Below are 24,285 nucleotides of genomic sequence, written 5' to 3'. Positions count from 1 at the left end.
ATATATATGAAATTTATCTTCTTTCCTAGAATAGCTTTACTCATAAGGAGAGAGTACCAAAAACCAATCAAAACAAAAAAAAATCAGCACGTTTTTCATCATTTTCCTTTTTTGTTGTTTCCCCTGGCAATAGATAAAAGTTTTTACTTCGAAATTCTTTAACAGCTTCAATTTGGCAATATGGCCATGCTGAGGGGATGACGGAATTTCTTGCACACTGCTCTTTACTCTTAGACGTAAACATCATTGTCATTCTGATTACAAGATCACAGAGAATTTACATCTGCTATTTTTTATTTTCCAATTTTTACCCTCTCTCTCTTTCCTGACTTATAAACAAATTGATATTAGAAAAATATAAGACCACTGGTAAGAAAAGGATTGATGAAGGGAAGAAATAACAGCATATTCTCATATATTTTTGCTACCTCTTGAATGAGTAGTTTTGTAAATATATATAGTCATGTACCATGTAATGACATTTCAGTCAAAGATGGATCCAATATGTGATGGTAGTCCCATGAGATTATAATGGAGCTAACAATTCCTATTGCCTAGTGACATTATAGCTATTGTAACATCATAGCTCAAAACATTATTCTCATGTTTGTAGTGATGCTGGTGTAAACAATCATACTGTGCTGACAATCATATAAAAGTATAGCATATACAATCATATACAGTGCATAGTACTTGATAATGATAATAAATGATTACGTTACTGGATTGTGTATTATACTATTTCTCATTACTTTAGAATGTATTCCTTCTACTGATTTAAAAAATATTAACTGTAAAATATTATACTGTATTACACTGGCAGCAGACTCATGCATCTCATGTCTAACTTGTCTCCTGAATGCACATTTTCTCTTGTGCTTGATAATCTTGTGTTATTTTGTTCATCATGGCTCATAAGTATACAAAATCCATTGCTAATGTTGCCAGTAAGAGGTTGCATTAAGGCTGAACCTGAAAACAAAATTGGAATCAAAAACAAAATTGATTAAAAATTACAACGGTAGAAAATCAGTGATGGCGAATGTGTCATTCCAAACATGCGTCATTCCACCATAGCTACCATCTTCAAAAACAAAAAGTTCCTGAAGCTGTCGAAGGATATGTTTCATTGAAGGGAATGTGACTAACAAAATTCAAGCAAAGCCTATCAGATACAGATAAGCTTCCAATGAAAACTTCTAATGATCTGGATTGAAGGCCAGACAAAGAAGCATATCTCTCTCAGTACCATAATAATCAGAGTCAAAGAAAAATGTTTGTTCGCAATGTTGAAAGGAAAAACTGGACCCAACTACAGTGATAAATTTCCTACCAGCTCTGGGTGGTTAAATGGTTCAAGAATCATCATCCATTATACAAAGTAATGATGAGTGGTGAGTCTGCGAGAGCTGATGTGAGAGGGCAGCAGATGAATTTTGGAAACTCTAGATAAGTTGATTGTGGAAAAAAATTACTTGCCAAAGCTAATCTTCAATATGGATGAAACTCCCTATTCTGGGAACAGATTCTTAATGTACTTTCATGCGTAAGAAGACCAAGTTAAAGCCAAGTTTCAAGACTATTAAGGACAGGGTAACAATCTTACTTAGGGGCAATATTGCAGGCTATGAATTGAAATCCTTTATGACCTGGCACAGTGAGAACCCAGAGCCTTCAAGTATTAGTAAGCACACTCGTCCTGTGTGTGACACGAGCAATAAGGAGTCATGAATGACCCAACCACTCTTCCAGTATTATTAAACATTCCACTGATATTGCTGAATTGTTGTGCCAGTGAAATAGAGAAGTGCTATTAAGGGAATAATTTTCCTTTGAAGAGTTTGCTTATTGTTGGTAATATTCCTTCACATTCTTCTTTTACTGATGATCTTCATCTCTTTTACTGATGATCTTCGTCTCAAAATCGATGTGTTGTCTCTCCTTCCTAACATAACCTCTTTGTTTTTTTTATTGTTGTTGGTTTTTTTGTTTGTTTGTGTTGCTTTGTTTTGAGACAGAGTTTTGCTCTTTTCACCCAGGCTAGAGTGCAATTTTGGCTCACTGCAACCTCCACCTTCCTGGTTCAAGCGAATCTGCAGCCTCTGCCTCCCACATAGCCGGGATCACAGGCCCCTGCCACCACGCCTGGCTAATTTTTTTTGTTTTGTTTTGTTTTGTATTTTTAGTAGAGATGGGGTTTCTCCATGTTGCCTAGCCTGGTCTCAAACTTCTGACATCAGGTGATCCACACTTCTCGACTGGGATTACAGGCGTGAGCCACTACACCCAGCCCAGCCCCTAACACCTCCTCTTTAATCCAAACAATAGTAAAGGAGTTATAGCAGCGTTCATGAGCTACCACCTGAGGAGTAACTTTGCCCAGTGTATTACTGCAGCTGAGGGGGATGATGAAAAATAAACCGACACAATTTTGGAAGAATTATAACATCTACGATTGCATCAAGAACCTTGCTTGCACTTGGGGTGATGTTACCAAGGAGTGAAAGAGTGGCATCTGTAAGAGGATACTTAAGAGGTTCCCCTGTGAATTCAAAGGTTTGTCAAAGATTAGGAGGTTGCAAAAATCAACACAACTGTGGTTTGTTGAGAGGCAAGCAACTTTAACCGGGATGTGGATGAGAATGACATTGAGGACCTCTTGGAGGTTGTTCCTTAGGAACTGATAAGTGGGTAGTTGGAACTGGAACAGGAATACACAGTTGAAGAAGAGACAAGAGAAAAAGAAACTGCAAGAGAAGAAAAAGAACCCCTAAGAAAATTCACAGTGAATGGCTTAGCAGAAGCTTTTGCAGACATAAATGTGCTCCTTAAACAGTTTGAAAACATGGACCCCCAACACTGAAAGGTTTATTAATAGAGTAAAATGTTAATGGTGTATTATTTGCTTACAAGAAATCTATAGTGGAAAAAAATAATAACAAAAATACAAGCCAAGCAAATCTCCATTGACACATTTCTGAAAACAGTGGCAGCTCCTCAAGAGGAGACTCAGGCAGGACCTTCGTGAGGTATGCCAGAAGAAAGGACTGCTACCAGAGGAGACTACAGCTCCACGCCTGTTATTGTCCTTTGTTCTTTTGGGACAAGATGTGGAGGTGTAAGACAGTAATATTGATGATCCCAACTCTGTGTAGGCCTAGGCTAATGTGTATGTTTGTGTTTTAGAGTTTAACAAAGAAGTGTAATGAGTAAAAATAACAAATAAAATTTCTTAAATAGAAAAAAGCTTATAGAATAAGAAATAAAGAACCAATATTGTTGTACAGCTGTGCAATGTGTATTTTAAGCTAAATGTTTTTACAAAAATAGGCAAAAAGTTAAAACAAATGGAAAGGTTACAAAGTAAAACAGCTACATGGTAAGTTATAGTAAGCTAAGGTTAATTTATTATTGAAGAAAGAAATTTCTTTTTTTCTTTTTGTTTTTGAGATGGAGTCTCACTCTGTTACCCAAGCTGGAGTGCAATGGCTCGATCTCAGCTCCCTGTAAACTCTGCCTCCCGGGTTCAAGTGATTCTCCTGCCTCAGCCTCCTGAGCACCTGGGATTACAGGCACCCGCCGCCACACCCAGCTAATTTTTGTCTTTTTAGTAAGGAAGGGGTTTCATCATGTTGGCCAGGTTGGTCTCTAACTCCTGAACTCAGGAGATTCACCCACCTTGGCATCCCAAACTGCTGGGAGTACAGGCGTGAGCCACTACACCCAGCAAGAAAAATATTTGTTATAAATTTAGTGTAGCCTAATTGTACAATTTATAATAGTGTACAGTAATGTCCTAGGCCTTCACATTCACTCACCACTTGCTCACTGTGTCACCCAGAGAAACTTTCAATCCTGGAAGTTCTAGTCATGGTAAGTGCCCTATACAGGTATATCATTTTTTATATATTCTACTGTATTTTTAGTGTACCTTTTGTATGTTTCGTACACAATGGCCTACAGTGTTAAGTGCAGTAACATGCTGTTCAGGTTTGTAGCCTAGGTGCAATAGGCTGTGCCATATAGCCTGGGTGTGTAGCAGGTTTGTGTAAGTACACCCTATGATATTTGCACAGTGACAAAATTGCCAAAGAATGCATTTCTCAGAAGTATTCCCTTTAAGTGATTCATGCCTGTACACACACACGCGCGCACGCGCGTACACACACACTCATCTAAGCCTTGGAGATCCAGATCTAAGCATGCAGATATAAAGCACTTGGCCATCAGATACTTAACGAAAGTTTTCTACCACTGTTTTATTTATTTTTTTCCTATTTAATCTCTAGTACTTCTCTCAGAGGCTTTCTGATCATTACAAATTCTTGTTGTTGAATACCAGGTTCAGTCATCCTGACCCGGAAACTTTGTTTCATCTTCTGAATTAACATTCAGACTTCCAAAGATCTCATGACAACAGCAATGAGCAGAAAACAGTTTATTTTCCCCCTTTATTTTCAGAATATGAAACTCCTTATCTTTGTCTGAGACTAATTTTTTTAAAGAATGCCTCAAAGTCCAAGTTTCACAAAGTTCTGATTGTTTACAAATTATTTTGTAAGCCTGTGAACCAGTCAACCATATCTAAAACACTGTTAGGCGTTCTTAGATCCTCTGAAAACCATACTTGACTCAGATCCAAAGGCTGGAGAATGCCACTAATGCCTAAGGGGATGATTCCTTAGCGTTGTCATCCACATATATGTGTGCATTTTAGTACAGCTTAAATGCATAGTAGGGACTTTTCATTCTATTATAAATCTCTTCCAGGTGGGCTTTACTTGATATCTAGGTATCTCAGATTGAGTAATCCCTTGACTGGCCACCAAAATGATGCACAGGAATAGAAGAAAGGAAGAATAAAGGAGAGATAGAAGAAAGAAAATTAATTTGCATCTTGTCCCTATTTTATATAATAGGGTAATAACTGCAAAGTATATAACCTTTGTATTTGCAGATAAGAAGATTAAAGCTCCTAAAATCGCAGAATGGCAGTCTCTTATCTCATCAAATTTCACATGGCAGGAGACTAGGAACAATCAGATGTCAAACCTGGGTGATTGTAAGCTTGATCTTTTAAGTAAAACTGAGATCTCTTTTTTTTTTTTTTTTTTTTTTGAGACGCAGTCTCGCTCTGTCGCCCAGGCTGGAGTGCAGTGGCCAGATCTCGGCTCACTGCAAGCTACGCCTCCCGGGTTTACGCCATTCTCCTGCCTCAGCCTCCCGAGTAGCTGGGACTACAGGCGCCAGCCACCTCGCCCGGCTAGTTTTTTTGCATTTTTTAGTAGAGACGGGGTTTCACCATGTTAGCCAGGATGGTCTCGATCTCCTGACCTCGTGATCCGCCCGTCTCGGCCTCCCAAAGTGCTGGGATTACAGGCTTGAGCCACCGCACCCGGCCGAGATCTCTTTTTTTATATAGGACATTGCAATAATTCTGCAACAAACTTTAACACCTGCAATCCCTCCATTTGTCACACAGTATAATCCTCTCATTAACCCTGATTTCTAGTTTCTAAAATAGAGCAAAGCCTAAAGTTAGCACGAAACAACGACATTAAAACTCTTATTTTAAAAATGATCACCATCCCTACCCTGCCCCTGTGTATCTCCTCTCACTTTCGGCTTAATAAAGCAAAATCCTCACCTTCAGTCTTTTGAACCATATGCTAAAGAGTACAGTTCATGTCATAAGATTTATTCTTCTCTGAAAATTTCGATTATGTTGTTCCATGGAGTAAATAAGCCCATTAGTTTCTCAAAAAGAATAAGGTAAGGCACATCAGTTATAATAAAAATTGTGACAGCTTTTCTTTTCTTAATTTATTTTGTAAACATTGTTGATTATGATTGTTTATGGGCAAGTGACATCACCTTGCCCAACCATACTTCAACAGAGAGAATTAGGAAGTCCTTCAAGTACTCTTGTCCTTTTGCTTTGTTACGTGCAGAATAAATCTTTCAACAGTAGTTTTTCAAACCAGCAGAGTAAAAAATATGCTTTGCCTACTGTACACTGGAGAAATGATAGAAACTTTGCATTAAACATAATTAAACCATGCACTGATATGCTCTCACATTCAGGAAAGAGTTATTATGTATTCCCTTTAATTTGTTTGATTTTTCATTTTATTATACAAATAGTTTGAGGAAAATTATTTTATAAGTAGACTTATAAAAATTGGGTGGCAATTTTTTTTAGCTTTTAGTTTCCACATGTCAAATTAATTTGTAAATTTTAGGCATAAGACAAGCCACAGCTGTTCATTTTGACTCCCTATTCCTATATATTAGGAAAATTAAGATATTGTTTTACTATTTTCTCAGCATTTAGAAATAGTAGCACTCTGACAAAGCAGATAATATAAAAACAAGCTGGAAACAGTATCAAGAAAGGGCATATATTTCCAAAGGCAACATAAAGTACCCAGTGGAGAGAAATATTTATATTTATGCATAAACTATTCTTTATCAAATCGATGGACAGAGATATAGAAACAACTTGACATTACATTCACAATAGATTACATTGAAATGTGACATTCACCCTATGTTTTATGTTTATCAAACATAATTATGTACATGAAATTGTGAAAATATATGTAATATTTATAGAATTATGAAAGATACATAGGACATAAAATCACACATTAAATTAAAATGACCACCAATATTCTGTTATGTCTTTTTCTATTGTTTATTTCTATGCTCATGTATTTGTTAAAAATGTGGGCAAGGCCGGGCGCGGTGGCTCAAGCCTGTAATCCCAGCACTTTAGGAGGCCGAGACGGGCGGATCACGAGGTCAGGAGATCGAGACCATCCTGGCTAACACGGTGAAACCCCGTCTCTACTAAAAAAATACAAAAAACTAGCCGGGCGAGGTGGCGGGCGCCTGTAGTCCCAGCTACTCGGGAGGCTGAGGCAGGAGAATGGCGTGAACCCGGGAGGCGGAGCTTGCAGTGAGCTGAGATCCGGCCACTGCACTCCAGCCTGGGTGACAGAGGGAGACTCCGTCTCAAAAAAAAAAAAAAAAAGTGGGCAAATGGCATTTATATTATACATATTAAGTTTCTAACTACATTATCCCCACTTACTCTCCAAAATTACCATTTTAATGACTGAATAAGATTCTATCATTTAGGTGTGGCATGATGTATTTATTCATTTGCCTTATCTTTAAGCATAGTTTTAATATTTTAAAATTATAACTCATATGAAAGGAACATATTTACATAAGTCTTTACCTCTGTTTCTCCCTTTCTTAAGAATTGGTAATTCTATTATAATATTGCATTAATGATATATTATATATATACTTATATAGATATTGTAAAGCTTAATAAATATACCCAAGCTATTTTCCTGAATGTGAAATTCTACTCTTAGCATGGTAATGCATGTAGAGAATATATTATTTTTAGGGCAGGCATGGTGACTCATGCCTGTAATCTCAGCACTGTGGGAAGATTGCTTGAGGCCAGAATTTTGAGATAAGCCCGTGAAACATAGTGAGACCCCATCTCTATAAAGGAAAAAAAAAAATCATTACTTACATTAATCTGGCACAGTGGCATGGACCTATAGTCCCATAATCTGGAATTGGTAGGAGGCAGGGGCTGAGGTGGGAGGATCCCTTGAGCCCAGGTGTTCAAAGCTGCTACAGTGAGCCAAGATTTCATCACTGCACTCCAGCCTGAGCAACAGGGCAAGATCTGTCTTAAAAAAATTATTTTTATAACATCTTAATATGCAGAAAATAATCTGATATTCTTACTTTAACTTCACATTTCTTCAAACATAACAGAGTGTGAAGAATATTTCATAAATATTATCTAAAACTTAAAAATTATAATGAATTGTGAGTTCATTATTTTTGTCTATTTTCTTTGAGGATTTTAGAGGTTTTCTTTTGTTTTTGACTCAAGTAAGCCAATTACATTCCACGAGGTTATCTTTTTTCATAGACTTAGCCAATAAGTAAATATGCACATATGTAAATTGGTAAATATGTATGTGTGTGTTTGTGTGTGTTCTCCTTTGCGATCTTTTTCTTGTTTTTAGAAAATGCAACCAATTAATTGTGATATTTATTGTTCTTTTAATTTATTTTCCTTTAGAAATTATTTAAATTTTATTTTATAACCATATATTTAAAGCTTTCTCTATGATCATGTTCAATTATAGAGTGCCACTTGTGTTTGCATTGAAAAAATTACTAAATTGTTCCTAGTGGCTGAAAGATTATCAAATATCATTCCTAATTTTTAGTAGAATTAGAGTTTGAAAACATCTTTTTAACAATTTCATAAATATTTAATTAGGGAAGCCAGAAAGTACAAATTGGGGCAGCTAGTCAACATCTTTATTTAAAATCAATCTTTGTAATATCAGACAATCTGTATTTATTGAATTGGTTCTAGTCAAAATACTTCAACAACAAATTTCTACAGAGAAAGACATTTCCATGTACTTACAAAAATACTCCCTTGTACGTTCTAATAGTTGGCTCTTTTGATTACAGTAACTTGGATAAATGTCACACTGCCAACTTTAATGGATTAATGTCACCCATATCAATCATACCTAGCTTGAAGGTCATTTTCAAATTAACAGTTTAAAATCAAGTCACCAACTGTTAATGATCCTACACAATAACTGTTCAGATAACTGTGGACCTATGCCACATTTAATCATATTTCAAACAGTTTGGGGTAATTCTTCATAAGATTATTCTTAAATATTCCAAAATGTGTAAATATATTTGCATATGCACCTTATTCCAAATCTGAATGCTAAATTTGTTTTTATTATCATTTCCAAGTCTCCCCAAAATATCAACCTTACATGTAATATACTATGGTTTTTGAATAACAGTCAGTTTTCAACTAGTAAAAACCTGGTTACTAAAACAACAATTTGATGTAATATATAACCTGGCTGTGAACTGAAAAGCAAAGTTATATGAAATATACATTTTGAAAGAATGTGACACATCCAAAAAGTACTTTGCATGCGCCATTTGTTTTACTATTTGGATCATGAAATTAGACTAAAATTTGCTCTAAATATTATCAATAGATTTTTATAAATTAAGTTTTACTAAAGCTTTTTGGGGATAATGTAAATTTACAAAATGTGAAGGCTAGTTTAAGAAGAAAAGCATAAAAATGTAGAAACCAAATTAAATCTACTTATAAAAATTTTGAAACCCAAGTAATTTGGATACCAAAAACCATCAGTGACTCATATCCTGTCCCAAATGTATGGACTTCCTTTCAGCCAGTTGTTCCTATAACGTTCAGCTGAGCTCAGTTTCAGACCAGCACAGTGTATTTTGGCCACAACCTAAATAGGTTTAGCTTGAAATCATACTTCAAAGTTTCAAATAAAAGTTATGTGGAGAAAAATACATAAACAACTTCAAAGGACTACAACTCTTGCTTTGTAGCACAATGATAAAAAGTTGTCTAGGATGAAATCCTTTACTGCCCTTGACTAGCTCTATGACTTTATGAAAATTAACTAGGTCTTCTGTGCCTCAGGTTTCTCATCTGTAAAATGGTGATAACAATAATCAGTCAGTGTTGTTGAGAAAATTAAATGTCACAATTGACAGAAATCATTTAGTTTCAGGTACAGGGTAAATGCAATATTAGTTTTAGATATGACTATCGTATGGATGCCTTTCCATCCTGCTCCATCTCCAATCTACTGCCTTGTAACAATGATATCCAACAGAGCAGGAAAAGGGATATGGATGTCCAAAGCTTATATTTATTATTTACAACATGTATAATTGATGCCAGTGGGAGATTGAACAGCCGTGAAAAATTCAAGAGCTCCCTAGCATGGAAGAAAACTTTAATATTCTTTATTCATAACCCTATGTTGCTTCTTGTCAGGTTCTAACTTAGCACCCAGGGCAGTTAGTGGGTGAGTAGCAGGTAGCTGGAAAAACACTCAAGGGATCACAGACAGTTTTAACATGGCTTTACTCTCTCTCTGGGTGTGAGCGAGCCTGAGTGCAAGCCGTATTTACAGCTTCAGCAGGGTAGTTACGCCTTTTACAGACAATAGTGGCTCTGAGCCAAGCACAAGCTCACGTGGCATGGTTACATAATGTGCGGAGTTGTGCACCTGCACTCCAAATCCACTGAGTCATGCTATGCTGGATATCTGTCTTGGCCTATTCTTGACTGCAGCATATCTATTTTCCTTACACTCCACCCCCTAGGCCAAGAGAGACATAGGTCTTAGACACACAGGTCTGACATATAGGCCTTATACATATGTTTTGTGCACACAGGCTTGACACATAAGCCTTACACATATGCTTTGGGCACATAGGCCTGACACACATAGGCTTGATACATGAGCCTGACAGATAAGCTCTGGCCACACAGGCCCAATACACAGGCTTGACACATAAGCTCTGGGCACACACGCCAGATACACAGGCTTTACATTCCACCCCTTTGGCTGAGGGAGTTCTTCCAGTGGGGAGACATTCCCACAGGGCAGAACCCTGGACCCAGAGGACACAGCAGTAATACAGGGATCAATAACTCCAAGTTATGGCAGGCAATCACCCCATGGTGATATTATCCCAATGTTGCTTTATGCATTAAGCCAGGTTTTTATTTCCCTACCTTTAGAGGTATTGAGGCAGGCAACAACAGGTTACCCTTCATCCCCATACCCCGTCAGAGAAGATCATCCTCCCTTTATAGGTCTTGCCACATGACTTGGCCCCACATGGGCTGGTGACTAGCCACTTCTGTAACTTCCAGATAGTTAACCACAAGATTAAACCTCAATAAACTGCCCAGTTATTGGTGCAGATTACTATAAGTGTCACCTCCTTGGTTATCACCATGCACATTGCTCAGAGTTCAGTCCACTGGCTACTTTGTCAATATCTGGTTTCAAACCGTATAGTGTCAGTATTAGGTTGGAGAGCAACAGCAGTCCAAGCAGCAGTAGCACCTTAACTAGACCCATCTGCGTACCATGCCTCACTGGAAATAAGGGGACGCACTTCCTTAAATGGTGATGGCTCAAGGTCTAGGGGTGCCTCAGGACCCATGGCCTTATCCTGAATTAGGACTACAGGTCCCAAGACTTATTGCAACTCTACTGCTAAAAGACTTGTTCTTGGGCCGGGCGCGGTAGCTCAAGCCTGTAATCCCAGCACTTTGGGAGGCCGAGACGGGCGGATCACGAGGTCAGGAGTTCGAGACCATCCTGGCTAACATGGTGAAACCCCGTCTCTACTAAAAAATACAAAAAGCTAGCCGGGCGAGGTAGCTGGTGCCTGTAGTCCCAGCTACTCGGGAAGCTGAGGCAGGAGAATGGTGTAAACCCGGGAGGCGGAGCTTGCAGTGAGCTGAGATCCGGCCACTGCACTCCAGCCCGGGCGACAGAGCGAGACTCCGTCTCAAAAAAAAAAAAAAAGACTTGTTCTCAGTGTACTCCACTGTTCTCAGTAGGCATCCCAGTTTGCTAAAATGAAGGTCTGTACTGTCCTAGTTGGGGGGGGTGGTCATTACCCATGAATGTACCCATCCCACTATCAGGTAAGTCATCTGCACAATGGCTGTAACCCATCCTGTCACACTCTCACAAGCCTGAAGGGTGGCATATACAGCTGTTAGCTGTTTCTCTTTCAAGGAATACTGGAGCTCAGCTCCCTTCCATAGTTGGGACCAAAAACCTACTGGCATTCTCAAGAGCTCTGTGTGCTACCACAGGCCCCACTGAAACCATGTGTGATCACATGCACACCCAGCTCAAACAGGTGACCCTGGTCTGCCCATAGGGCTTGTGCCTACTGAATAGCCTGCTTGGCTGCCAGAAAGACCGTCTCAGCTGCACCATCCCAATCTCAGGCAAGGGGAATGTTGCTGCTTCTAAATCTGCAGGAGAATTAGAGGTTAACATAATATTATCAACAAGACCATGGCATATGGTGGGGCTATTCATATAGCCCTGTGGCAACACTGTGAAAGTCCATGGTCACCATCCCATGAAGGCAAACTGTTCTTGGCTCTCTAGGGTAATGTTAATTGAGAATGCATTGGTCAAATCCACCCCATAGTGGTACTGTCCCAATTCTGTCGTGAAGTGATCCATCAAGTCCGTGACAGATGGCATAGCTGCCAAGCTGTGTAAAACATCCACCCTCAAAATGAATTCAGGCATGGGAGAGACATACACAGTACATAATCAAGGAGCCAAGCGGCCAATGCCAAGGTGCAAAGATACAGGTTTCACTTTCACTAACCGGTCTTCATAACTGCCTATGCAGTCATGCCCAGAAATTATCCACGTGCAGGGACTTGAATTGCCAAGTCTGCATGTGGTCTCCACAAGGCAGGCACCTAGGCCAGTTTTTTAATCAAACAGAAAAAGCTTTACACCCCTACCTGGCTACAGCACATAGTCTTTGAGCTGGAGCACCCAGGTGGGACCGGGTCACTCAGCAATGTCCTTCTTCTCCTTGGGCATTTTCTGGAATTGCTGCTCCAGAGACAACTGTTTCAACAAAGTTAAGAGTACTTCATTGGACTGCTTACCAATTTCCTCCCAGTCAACCCCAGCAAAAATCACATCTATCCACATCTGTGAACATGTCACTCATTGGGAACCCATTTTCTCCCACAGGAGGCGCCCTGTGGGTGGGGAATCTTTCCCTTCTTTACAGCATAGACCCCTCAGTCCCATCTGTGGGACCAAGTCACCATAGCAGCAGTTCCAAGCTCTGTAGCCAGGCTTCCGGGCGCCCCCACCTGTGCCTGAAGGTTGCCATTCATAGCAGCTTCTAACTCTTTTTCTGAGCTGTGCAGCCAGGACTTCAGGTGCCCTGCCTGCACCTGGAGAGCCCTTACCTGCACTACATCCCTCAGAAATTGGGTGTGTACTTCTCACAGCACAGTCAAAAATGCCAATCCAAATCTGCTGGCAAAATCTAGCTCCTTCTTGGTGCTCTGCACTTCCAGCTGTTTTAGCGCCTTCTCCACGCTTGCAGAGGACTCATCCACCACTGCTCAGGTTTCCACAGGAGCACATCTAAGCAGCACAGCTCAGGATCCTGTTTGTGATGCTAATTGTCAGGTTCTAACTAAGGTCTAAGGGGAGTCAGTGGGCAAGTGCTGGATAGCTGGAAAAACACTTGAGGAATAGTAGACAGTTTCAATATGGCTTTACTCTCTCTCTGGGCACAAGTGAGCCTAGGCACAAGCCATATGTACAGTGTCAGCAGGGTAGTTATAACTTGTACAGACAATAGTGGTTCTGAGCCAAGCACAAGCTCACATGAGTGATTACTTAATGTGCCTCACGTGGCATGGTTACATAATGTGTAGAGTTGTGCACATGCACTCCAAACCCGCTGAGTCATGCTGCACCAATGTCTGCCTCAGCCTATTCTTGACTACAGCACATCTGTTTTCCCTGCACTCCTCATTTGCTAATATTAGTGCTGGCAAATTTGTATCCATAGAGGACTGCAGTAACTTCAATTCTTGCCTCTTCAGAAGAAAGAATATGACTGAGGGGCAAAAGGCAAAAGGAGAGACCGAGGTAAGTATCAGAGCAGGAGTGAAAATTTATTTAAAAAGCTTTAGAACAGAAATGAAAGAAAGGAAAGTACACTTAGAAGATGGCCAAGCGGGTGACTTGAAAGATAAGTGCACAGCTTGTACTTTTGACTTGAGGTTTTATATGTTGGCATACTACCAGGGTCTTGCGTTACTTCTTGCCACTCTCCCAGCTCCTGAGATCTTACTGAGAAGCTGCTGATCACCAGTTTTAGGTGTTGTTTTTCTATTAGGAGACTGCATTTCCTGGCACTACTGTGACCAATTATTACTTTAGAGAGATAGTTAACAATCGCCTGATCATTACTCCTGGTGTGTGGGAGGGACTGGAAAACCCTCTTCTGTACTGCTCATACTGAACTAGCTACCCACACTGTAACAATGTCACTCAGTGGTCTGCAACAAATTCCATCCAAATCATTGCTTAAGATGATGCTTTGAGAAACCTAAATGCTTTGTTGCTTTCTTTCTCTGTGACTGATTTTGGGAAACCACTCTCCATGGATTTCTCACATTTAAACAGTCTTGTGACAGACTAGTTCTGTATCTTCCTTTTAAAAATACTGGTCTCATGAGCAACCTTGAATGATACTCTCTTCCATTAGGGCAGAAGGTAGAATTATTTGCTCTCCAGTGTAATAAAGATAATGTCTTCCTCTGGGACAAAGGTTGGGCAGGTTTCCTTATCTTTCCTGATTAAATCAGGGATTCTTTATATATGGGGTTCCTCATCTGTGATAGAAGCTCATTGCATTCTTGGAATCCACCTGGGATCATCATCACTGTGGAAATGATATGATTTTGAAGATTATACTTCCTCAGGTGCCATGAGTAGTAAAGGTCTTCATCTAAGACTTAGAAGTATCATGTCTTCTGCCAACATCTGCAGAACTTCTTTATGTTAACTTGTAAACTTGTAGATAGGATAAAATGTCAGACCCTTACAGTTATTGACACTTATTATTATGACTCCATGTGCACAAGGTAAGATAGAACAATTTCTTGGAAAGAAAAAGTGACACTTGCTCAAGTTTATTCCTTCCCAACACCTTGACTATAATTGTCTCAGTCCGCTGTAGTACTGATTCCATTTACTGATGAAATTTCTGCACTATTCTCCCTTTCTTTTGCTTCTTTCCTACTGGCCTACACTTTCCTTTAATTTAATGTATTTATTTAATTAGTTCTCATTATACTAATACATTGTTTTCTCAGATACAAAATATTCATCTTCTGATTCATATCGTCCATATACAGATTGTTATGCTCATTCCTCGGCATCTTGAATGAAATTCTAACATTTCTACTGGTTGGATAACAACATGGACTATTACAGAAAATTAGAACACATTCTAACATTTCTACTGGTTGGATAACAATATGGACTATTACAGAAAATTAGAATACATGATACAAACTTTATATATTAAAGTCTCTGCTATCATATTCTGTATCTTAGTCTATAATTCTATAAAATAGAGAGAAACATTATAAAGAGAAAATACATCTCCAGGGAAGACACATATTTTGATAAATTTTACTTCCCTTTTCTCCAAATTTTATTATAGGCATTTTATAATCATGCTAATTACTATGTGTAATCAGCATTAGAGTCATATATATGGTATTTTTACTTAGTCAACATGCAAAAAATGTATGTACCAAGACCTCCAGAGTATTCCAGTGTTAGAGAGGACTTGAGGTAAAATTTCTATAGCACCTAAAAATCAAGAATGATGCAAACATGTAGAACAGTTGAGAAAATGTGGGTTCGGAAACACATTACTATGTGTAATCAGCATTAGAGTCATATATATGGCATTTTTACTTAGTCAACATGCAATAACTGTATGTACCAAGACCTCCAGAGCATTCCAGTGTTAGAGAGAACTTGAGGTAAAATTTCTATAGCACCTAAAAATCAAGAATGATGCAAACATGTAGAACAGTTGAGAAAATGTGGGTTCGGAAACACTTGGTTTATAAATGGAAGTAGTCATTACTCCGGTGGTGGAAATGATTGACAGACATGGTGGAAAAAAATTTTTTAGTAGTGTCTCAATGTAGTCTCTTAATATGTCCCTTCTTTTACATCATACAATTCACATTATTTGTTTTACTGTCAAACTTTATTTAAATTTTATGTGAATTTCCCCAGTGGAGAAGAAAAGTGTTTTCAACAAATGGCTCTGGGGAAACCAGATATCTATACACAAACAAGGCAGTTGTACACCTGCTTCACCTCATATCCAAAAACAAACTAAAAATGGATCAAACACTTAAATTTAAGTACTAAAATAATAAAACACTTAGAAAAAAACATAAAGTTAAATCTAATGAGCTTGGAAAAGGGGATGATTTCTTAGAGATCTAAAACAAATAGCATAAGCAACAATACATAAGGCAGATTTTATCAAAATTAAGTTTTAGTGCTTCTAAGAACATCGTCACGAAAGAAAAAGACAAAACACAGAATGAAAGAAGATATTTTCAAATCATATATTTTCACAGTAACCTCAGAAACTGGGTGTGTACTTCTCATATTTATATATTCTATATTCAGAATGTATAAATAAATAACTTTTATCACTGCATAATGAAAAGACAAATAACTAAATTGAAAATGGGCAAAGCATCTGAATATAAATATCTCCCAAAAGATAAAATTCTAGTAGCACATAAAAAGAAGGTTAACATAATTAGTCATTAGGAACATACAAATCAAAACCACAATGAAATACCACTTCATAGTCATTAGGGTGATTACTACCAAAAAGACAATCACAATATGAATGAGTGTAATAGATTGAATTTTGTCTCCCCAAAAAAGATATACTGAAGTCCTAAACCTCAGTACCTCTGAATGTGACCTTATTTGGAAACCAGGTTTTTGCAGATGCAGTCAAGTTAAGATGAGGTCACTATTCGGGGCTTTAATCCACTGTGTTCTTTATTAAGAAGGGAAATTTGAACACAGAGATAGACAAGAACACAACAAGAATTCTATGTGATGACGAAGATAGAGATACAAACGATGTTATTTACAAACCAAAAACACCAGAAGTTATGAGACTGGCATAAAACAGATTCTGTCTTTTAGCCCTTGGATGGAACAAACCTTGCAAACATCTTGATCTTGAACTTCTAGTCTGCATTACTGTGAGAAAATGAATTTTTCAAGTCACACAACTTGTGATTCTTTGTTATGACAGACCTATCAAGCTCATATAGCCATAATGTGGAGAGGCTGGAACCCTCATATACTGCTGGTGAAAATGTGAAATGGTAGAGTCACTGTGGAAAAGAGTTTTGCAGTTCCTGCAGTGTTGAACATAGTGTTACTCTCTCACCCAGTAATTACATACCTAGGTATATTCCCAAGAGAAATGAAAATACACATCTACATAAAAATTTGTACAAGAGTGTTCATAGTAATATCATTCACAATTATCAAAAAGTGGAAACAATACCAGTGTATATCAACTGATGAATGGATTAAATAATGTGGTATATCCATACATGTAATATTATTTGATCATAAATAGGAATTAACTGCTGAAAGTGTCTCAATATAAATGAGCCTTGAAATGGTTAGACTAAGTAAAAAAAAAAAAAAAAAAGTCAGACATAAAAGTGCAGGTATTGAAGCAGCTACGTTGCCTGGGGTATATACCTGGCGTTCGTCATCTCATGCCAGGAAAATTTAGGACATAGACACACACAAGTTTAACAGTGGAAGTTTAATAGGCAGAAGAAAAGAGAAAGAAAAATTGCTCTCACTATTAAGAGAAGTGACTTCTGAGTGGAAAAAAATGTCTGGCAACCGACGTGCTGGGTTTTATAGTCCAGCTTGCAAAGGCGGTGTCTGATTTGTGTAGGGCTCACAGATTGATTCAGTCAGGTATGGTGTATGCATAGGGTGCCGGGAAGGCTGGTTGCTCCACCCTAATCTTACTATGCGAATGAATTCTCCCCTCAGTACATGCCATCTCGTCTGATCCTTACTGTACACGTGACTGGCAGATAAGGGAAGATGGAGCTGCCATCTTGAACATGTGGAAGGGAGCTTAATTTTAATATTATCTGACTATGACATCTTTTCTGCAAACAGGAGGACAAATGGTCCAAGATACCTTGTGTGCAGACTTTTTTTTGCTCTGCAAGGCAACGCGTATCTTTGCAAACATGTCTAGTTTCTAGTTCCTGCCAGCATTCACCCATGTAAGCTCCAAGCTTTCCTTCTTTCCTTTTTTCTTTTTTCTTTTCTTCCTTCTTCTTTTTTTTTTTTTTTTTTTTGAGATGGAATCTCACTCTCTTGACCAGGCTGGAGTACAGAGGTGTGATCTCAGCTCACTGCAACCTCTGCCTCCCAGTTTCAAGTTATTCTCCTGCCTCAGCCTCCCAAGTAGCTGGGACTACAGGCACCTGCCACCATATCCAGCTAATTTTTGTATTTTTAGTAGAGATGGGTTTTCACCATGTTGGCCAGGCTGGTCTTGAACTCCTGATCTCAGGTGATCCACCCACCTTGACCTTCCAAAATGCTAGGATTACAGGCGTAAGCCACCGGGCCTGGACCCTAGCTTTCTTTTCTATGTCTGCAGTTTGACTTTACAGGCTGCTCTTTGTTAGAAAATGATGTGTGACTGCTTTTTATTAAAAAGAAAAGCCTTACTGAGGACCACACTACCCTTACTATCTGCCAAAGTGATTTTCTTCTTAACTCCTATATCCTTCCTCACTCAGGAGTAGTAACCCTAATTGCTATTTGGGGTGTTGGTTGATGACTCTTTCTGGCTACTTCTTGCTGAAAAGGAGTGTGGGGAACAAAAAATAGGACTCCTCCTGGGGTTGAACTAAGTGTCCTCAGAAGAAAGGCGTGTCCATGCATGGTTCACTCTGCAGCACCATTTGGAATTTAATTGCTTCTAGGCAAGAGGAAACAATTTGAGTAACACTATTGAGTAGAAAAGGTCCCTTCCACAAGCCAGTGTGGTTCAAGAGGGTAAGAAGATCATGCCCTTATGCAAAAGAAAATAGGCCACGTTTTCTTCAAAGTCTCAGGGCCAAAGGAGTCCCAGTGCTTCAGAATGCACTCCAGAGGAGTACAGACTGAGGATAACCTATTACCCATCTAGAAAGAGAAGTCAGAAAAAGGCATCCTTTTGCCTTCTTCCTTTTGGTGTGACCCAGGGTTGAGAGGAAGACAGTGTGGGTGTCCCCCAGCTGTTTTCCCTCCATGGTTCCTGGGTCCTGGCACCTTGTTGAATGTGCTGCCCATGGTTGCAGGTGTGACCCCCCAGCCATGGAACCAGAGGAACTTAGAGATTTGGATTAGTCATGCCCACCATGCAGCTGTAGTTCTCTGCCTGTGATTTCCCTTTGACTTCCTAGACTTGTGTGACCTGCCTGGCTCCCCACCACCCCCCCAAAAAATGGATCTCTGGAGAGACTATGTGAAAGTTGCGTTTGGGAAACTTTTGCACTTTCCTCCTTGATGGAAGAAGTGTGTTGATTTGGGCTCTATATCCTCCTATTATAGCCCATGCTAAAGCATTTAACCTCAGAAAATGGTTCTGGTTAACTTCTGAACTTAAAAATCCCCTTACTAATTAAGTACCATTCTAATTAGAGGCAGAATAAGTGACTTAAAAGAATGTAGGAACCAAATGGCTATTTTCCTGTTGATGGGAGAGTATTGAGACTAAAATTTGGCTTCAGATAGCATTTTACTACCAGTTATTGAAGGCAGAATTTCCCCATTTATAGAAGCAGCATGAAGGCTGGTTTCTAGTGCCTATAGAGAGGCACAAAAAGGGAAGAGAATTGGTAAGCTAACAGTGTTTCGGTAAAGAAACAACAATGTGCCTCATGGAGATGATCCCTATTCTACTAGGCAGTGCTGTTGACCTTGAAATGCTACGTGCTCTCCAGACCAAGGGCAGAGTGACCTTGACATGCCATGTGCTCTTCAGACCAAGGGCAGAGAGAGACCTGGAAACGCCATGTGCTCTCCAGACCAGGGCAGAGTGACCTGGAAAGGCCAGATGCTCTCCAGACCAAGGGTAGAGAGTGACTCTCAGTGTAGAAAGGAGACCCTCTGTTCCCAGAAAATCAGAAAGATGCTTTCCCTTGAGCTATATCCCCAGTTACTACAATATCCCTTGATCTTGCTAAATAAGATTACTTCCCTGAACTGTAAAACTTCCCACATATTGCATATGCAGAGAGCATAGGAGATATGGCAGTTGTGGAGAGGAAAGGAGGAAATTACAATAGAAAAGTTGGAGATTGTGTAGCCAACACCACACTGGGTGGTCAGAGGTTGGGGTCAGTCCAGAAGCCTTTGGATAACACCAGGGGATAGCCCCAGCCAGAAATCCTCAGTTGCACTGAAACCTCTTTCACTTCCATGTGACGGTTAAGTCCTCCATGAAAGGAAGCTGGTTCAAACATGGCCAACATGTCCAGCAACCTGTGGTTGCAGGGGATTCTCCATGCTCTCCTCAGTAAGCTTCACATCTAAGTCTTTAAGAACAACAGCCAAGTTAACTATGTTTTTACCTGGCTGACAGATGCCCATTACTGATGTGATTTGGTTCTAAAATGGAGGGCAAGAGCCCCGACATGAAAGGACAGAGTTGGAGTTCCCTCCTCTACTCACCATTTTGATAAATGTTGCACCTTGGTATCATGGATGAGATCCCCAATATAAAGCAACTATGTTGTCTGGGGTATACACCCAGGGTTCATCATCTCAAACCAGGAAAAATTAAGACATGGTCACACACAAAAAGTTTAGGAGCAGAGGTTTAATAGGCAGAAGGAAAGGGAAAGAAAAACAGCTCCCTCTCTGTTGAGAGGGGACTTCCAACAGAAAAAAACAGCTGGCGGTGGACACACCGGTTTTTATATCCTGGCTTGAGGGGGCAGTATCTGATTTACATAGGGCTCACAGATTGGTTAGATCATGTATGATGTTTACATGGGATGTGGGGAAGGCTGGTTGCCCCATCCTAATCTTAATATGCAAGTAAATTCTTCCATGGCCAGTGCCATCTGGTCTTATCCTTATTGTACACGTGGCTGGCAGAGAAGGAAAGATGGAGCCACCATCTTGAGCACGTGTAGCCCCTAGTGCCTGCTGGCATTCACCTGTGCAAACTCCCAGCTTTCTTGTCTATGTTTGCCGCTTCACTTTACTGTCTGCTCTTTGTTAGAAAATAATTTGTGACTGCTTTTCATTAAAAAGAAAAGTCTTGGCAAGGACTCCCATACCCTTGCTATCTGCTTAAGTGATTTCTTCTCAACTCCTGTATCACTATTGCATATTTTCACTTATATGACAAATAGGCAAATTCATAGAGGCAGAAAGTGAATTAGTGGTTGCCAGGGTCATATGTATGGAAGCATATTGAGCCATGCGGAGTGATGAAAGTGTTCTGAAAACAACTTTGAGATATACTATTAAATATCCAGTAAACTGTATACTTCACATGTATAAATTTTATAGTATATGAATATCTCTCAAAACTATATTTCAAAAAATAAAAATAATGAAATTTAAAATTATAAGTGCATAACTGAAACTAGAATGTAGCATACTAACCCTAAACATCTAGCATACTAACCTGTAAATCTATATTAAACATGGCTTTTCCACAGAAGACATTCCATAATGCAAAAATGATGTCAAACAAATAGAAATAGAGCAGAAAACCACAATCTTACAGGCTTGAGTTGTCAGAGAATCCAATAGGACTTCCAAAAGAGAGGGATTATAATGAATAGAATCCTAAAATCTCCACATAAATTGTTGCTTAACCTCTTTATAGACAGTGAAATTATACATGGAGGGAGAATAGACACCAGAAAACAGCACGTTAAAGTTGAAAGTAGTAAGCAAAGATTTAAGGTACTGTCCACTTCAGAAAGAGAGAGTTTGCAGTTTAAACACTTCCAGATGAGAGGGTTTTGGTCAATATCTCAGGTTTTCCATAGATCTGTCCTAACAAAGTATAGATCAAGAATTACAACTTCAAAGTTATCAATCAGTAGTTTAAGAGCCTGCTGGAACAAAATCCACATTTCAGGGCAAGATTATAGAATTCAAAATTTGGACAGTATATCATTCACAATGGTAATGGTATGACAAAATATTAAGACACATGAGAAAAAGGAAGCAAATGTGATCCACTGTAAATAAAATAAATATTCCTAAGAAACAAACTCCTCAAAAACCCAGTTAATAGAATTGATAGTCAAAGGCATGTTATATATTCAATGACTTAAAGTGAAAATAACTGAGCCAAGACTGCACCACTGCACTCCAGCCTGGGCGACAGAGTGAGACTCCATCTAAATCAATAAATAATACACAAAATATGCATTGCATAAATATGTAACATAATGAACATCTATATAAAAAGATGTTTTCAAAAATGTGCGGTTGTGTTCATTAATTTACAAAACAAAAAGCCAATTGGGACGTTAATGAGATTTCAGGTAATCTATATCAATTTGGGGAAAATTAACCTATTAAAAATATTGAGTCTTCCAATCAATGAATATAATTTATCTATTTCTATTATCAGTGTGCTGTAGTTTTCAGCATACTGATTTTAAAAATACATTTTACTATATTTATACATAATATTCTTTTTTTTATACTTGTGTAAGTGGAATTGGTCTTCACGTTATATTCCAATTGTTATTTGCTAATATATAGAAACAACAACAGTTTTGGTGTATTTAGTTTGAATCCTCTGTCTCCACCTGGCTCACTTGTTAATTCTAGGAGTGTCCCCCATTAGATTTTTGAAATCTAAGAGACGCAGTATTATTCCTTTCTTTCTAATCAATTTATTATTCATTTTTATTGCCTTATTACACAAGGTAAATCTTCCAACAGGATGGAATTATATAAGAGGAAATTCTTGCTTTGTTTCCTATCTCAGTGAGAGTATTCGGTCTTTTACAATTAAGTATAAGGTTAACTGTGAATTTGTTTTAGATACATTTTATGAAGTTAAAAAAGTTTCCTTAACATTTTTCTTGAGTTGTTGAGATTTTTATCATGAAAACATTAAATTTTATCAAATACTAGTTCATACACCTAACTTATAATTATTTTTACTTCTTTAGTCTACTGATCCAACAAATTATTGATTGATTTTCAAATGCTGAACAAACCTTGCATCCCCAGGAAAAATATAAATTGACTATAATGTATTTCTGCATTTTATACATTGTAGGATGTAGTTTGAAGATATTTTGTCAAAGATTTTTGCATCTATGTTCATAAGAGACACGGATTTATAGGTTTTTTGGTTTTATTTATTTATGTATTGCTTTCAGTATAGACTAACGCTATCTTCCTACAATAAATTGTGAAGTATTCTTTCCTCTCTTTTCTGAAAATGTGGTATAGAATTGGTATTGTTTCTTTATTGCTTGGCAGACTAGGGCAGTGAAATAATTTTGGTCTATAGTTTTCTCCATTGGACAATTTTAACCGCAAATTTTATATGTTGTATATGATTAAGTCTAATGAGATGGCGTGCTTTTCTTTGAGTGTTTTGTTAGCTTTTCTCTTTCAAAGAATTAGTCAATATTATCTAACTTTTAAAAATTGTGAGCCTAGGGTTTATCATGGTATTGCTGTATTGTTATTTTTACAACTGTGGGATTTAGTAGTGATATCTCCTTTTCATTCTGATACTTATAAATGTGTCTTCTGTCTTTTTCCTGGTCAATCTAAACAAATTTTTATCACTTTTCTTGATCTGTTTGAAGAAGCAGTATTTCATGTCATTGATTTTTTCTCTTTGCTTTGGTGTATCTAACTTCATTAATATCTGCTATTATCTTTATTATTTTTATTTTTCTTCTGTCTTTAGTTTTTATTTGCTCTTCTTTTTCTAAGTTTTCAGGTAGAGGTTTATATTACTGACTTGAGAACTTTCTCCTCTTCTTATACCATTTAATGCTGTAAATTTTCATCTCAGCAGCTTAAGCAGCTTCCCACAAATTTTGAAATTTTTTTCTTTTTAAATGCAATTCAAAATATTATAAAAACTTTTTTGAGATTTATGAATTGAACTATTAAGTATTTATAATTAATTTGTTTAATTTTCCAGTAATTAGGAATTTTCCTGATATCTTTTTGTTATTGACTTCTAGTTCAATTCTGTTACAATCTGTAAAATGTTTGAATGATATTTTATTATTTTAATTTTATTGAGTTTGTTTTGTGGCCCTAAATATAGTATATATAGATTAGTGTTTTGCGTGCATTTTGAAAGAATATGTGTTTGATTGTTGTTGGCTGCCGTTTTCTACAAAAAATTCATTTGATTTAGTGGGCAGATAATGTTGGCCAATTCCTCATTTTGGTTATCCTATGTTTCCTTTCAGTTTTATCAGAGTTTTCCTAATGTATTTCGAAGTTCTGTTGCTAGGTGCATATACATTTAGAATTGGAATGTTTTCTAGGTGAATTGACTCCTTTGTCATTATGAAATATTCTTTATTATCACTAGTATGAATTTATACTCTGAAATCTAGCTTTTATAATATTAATATGAATACTCTAGCTATAAATTTTGTAGACTACCAAGATTTCATTATTAGGGTTGAAACAACATATTTTTTTGGCTTCCTACATAAACTGTGGCAGCAGATCC

The sequence above is a fragment of the Colobus angolensis genome, unplaced genomic scaffold (assembly GCF_000951035.1).
Source record: "Colobus angolensis palliatus isolate OR3802 unplaced genomic scaffold, Cang.pa_1.0 Scaffold504, whole genome shotgun sequence".
NCBI classification, from domain to species: Eukaryota; Metazoa; Chordata; class Mammalia; order Primates; family Cercopithecidae; genus Colobus; species Colobus angolensis.
Note: the sequence above shows the minus strand (reverse complement) of the source record.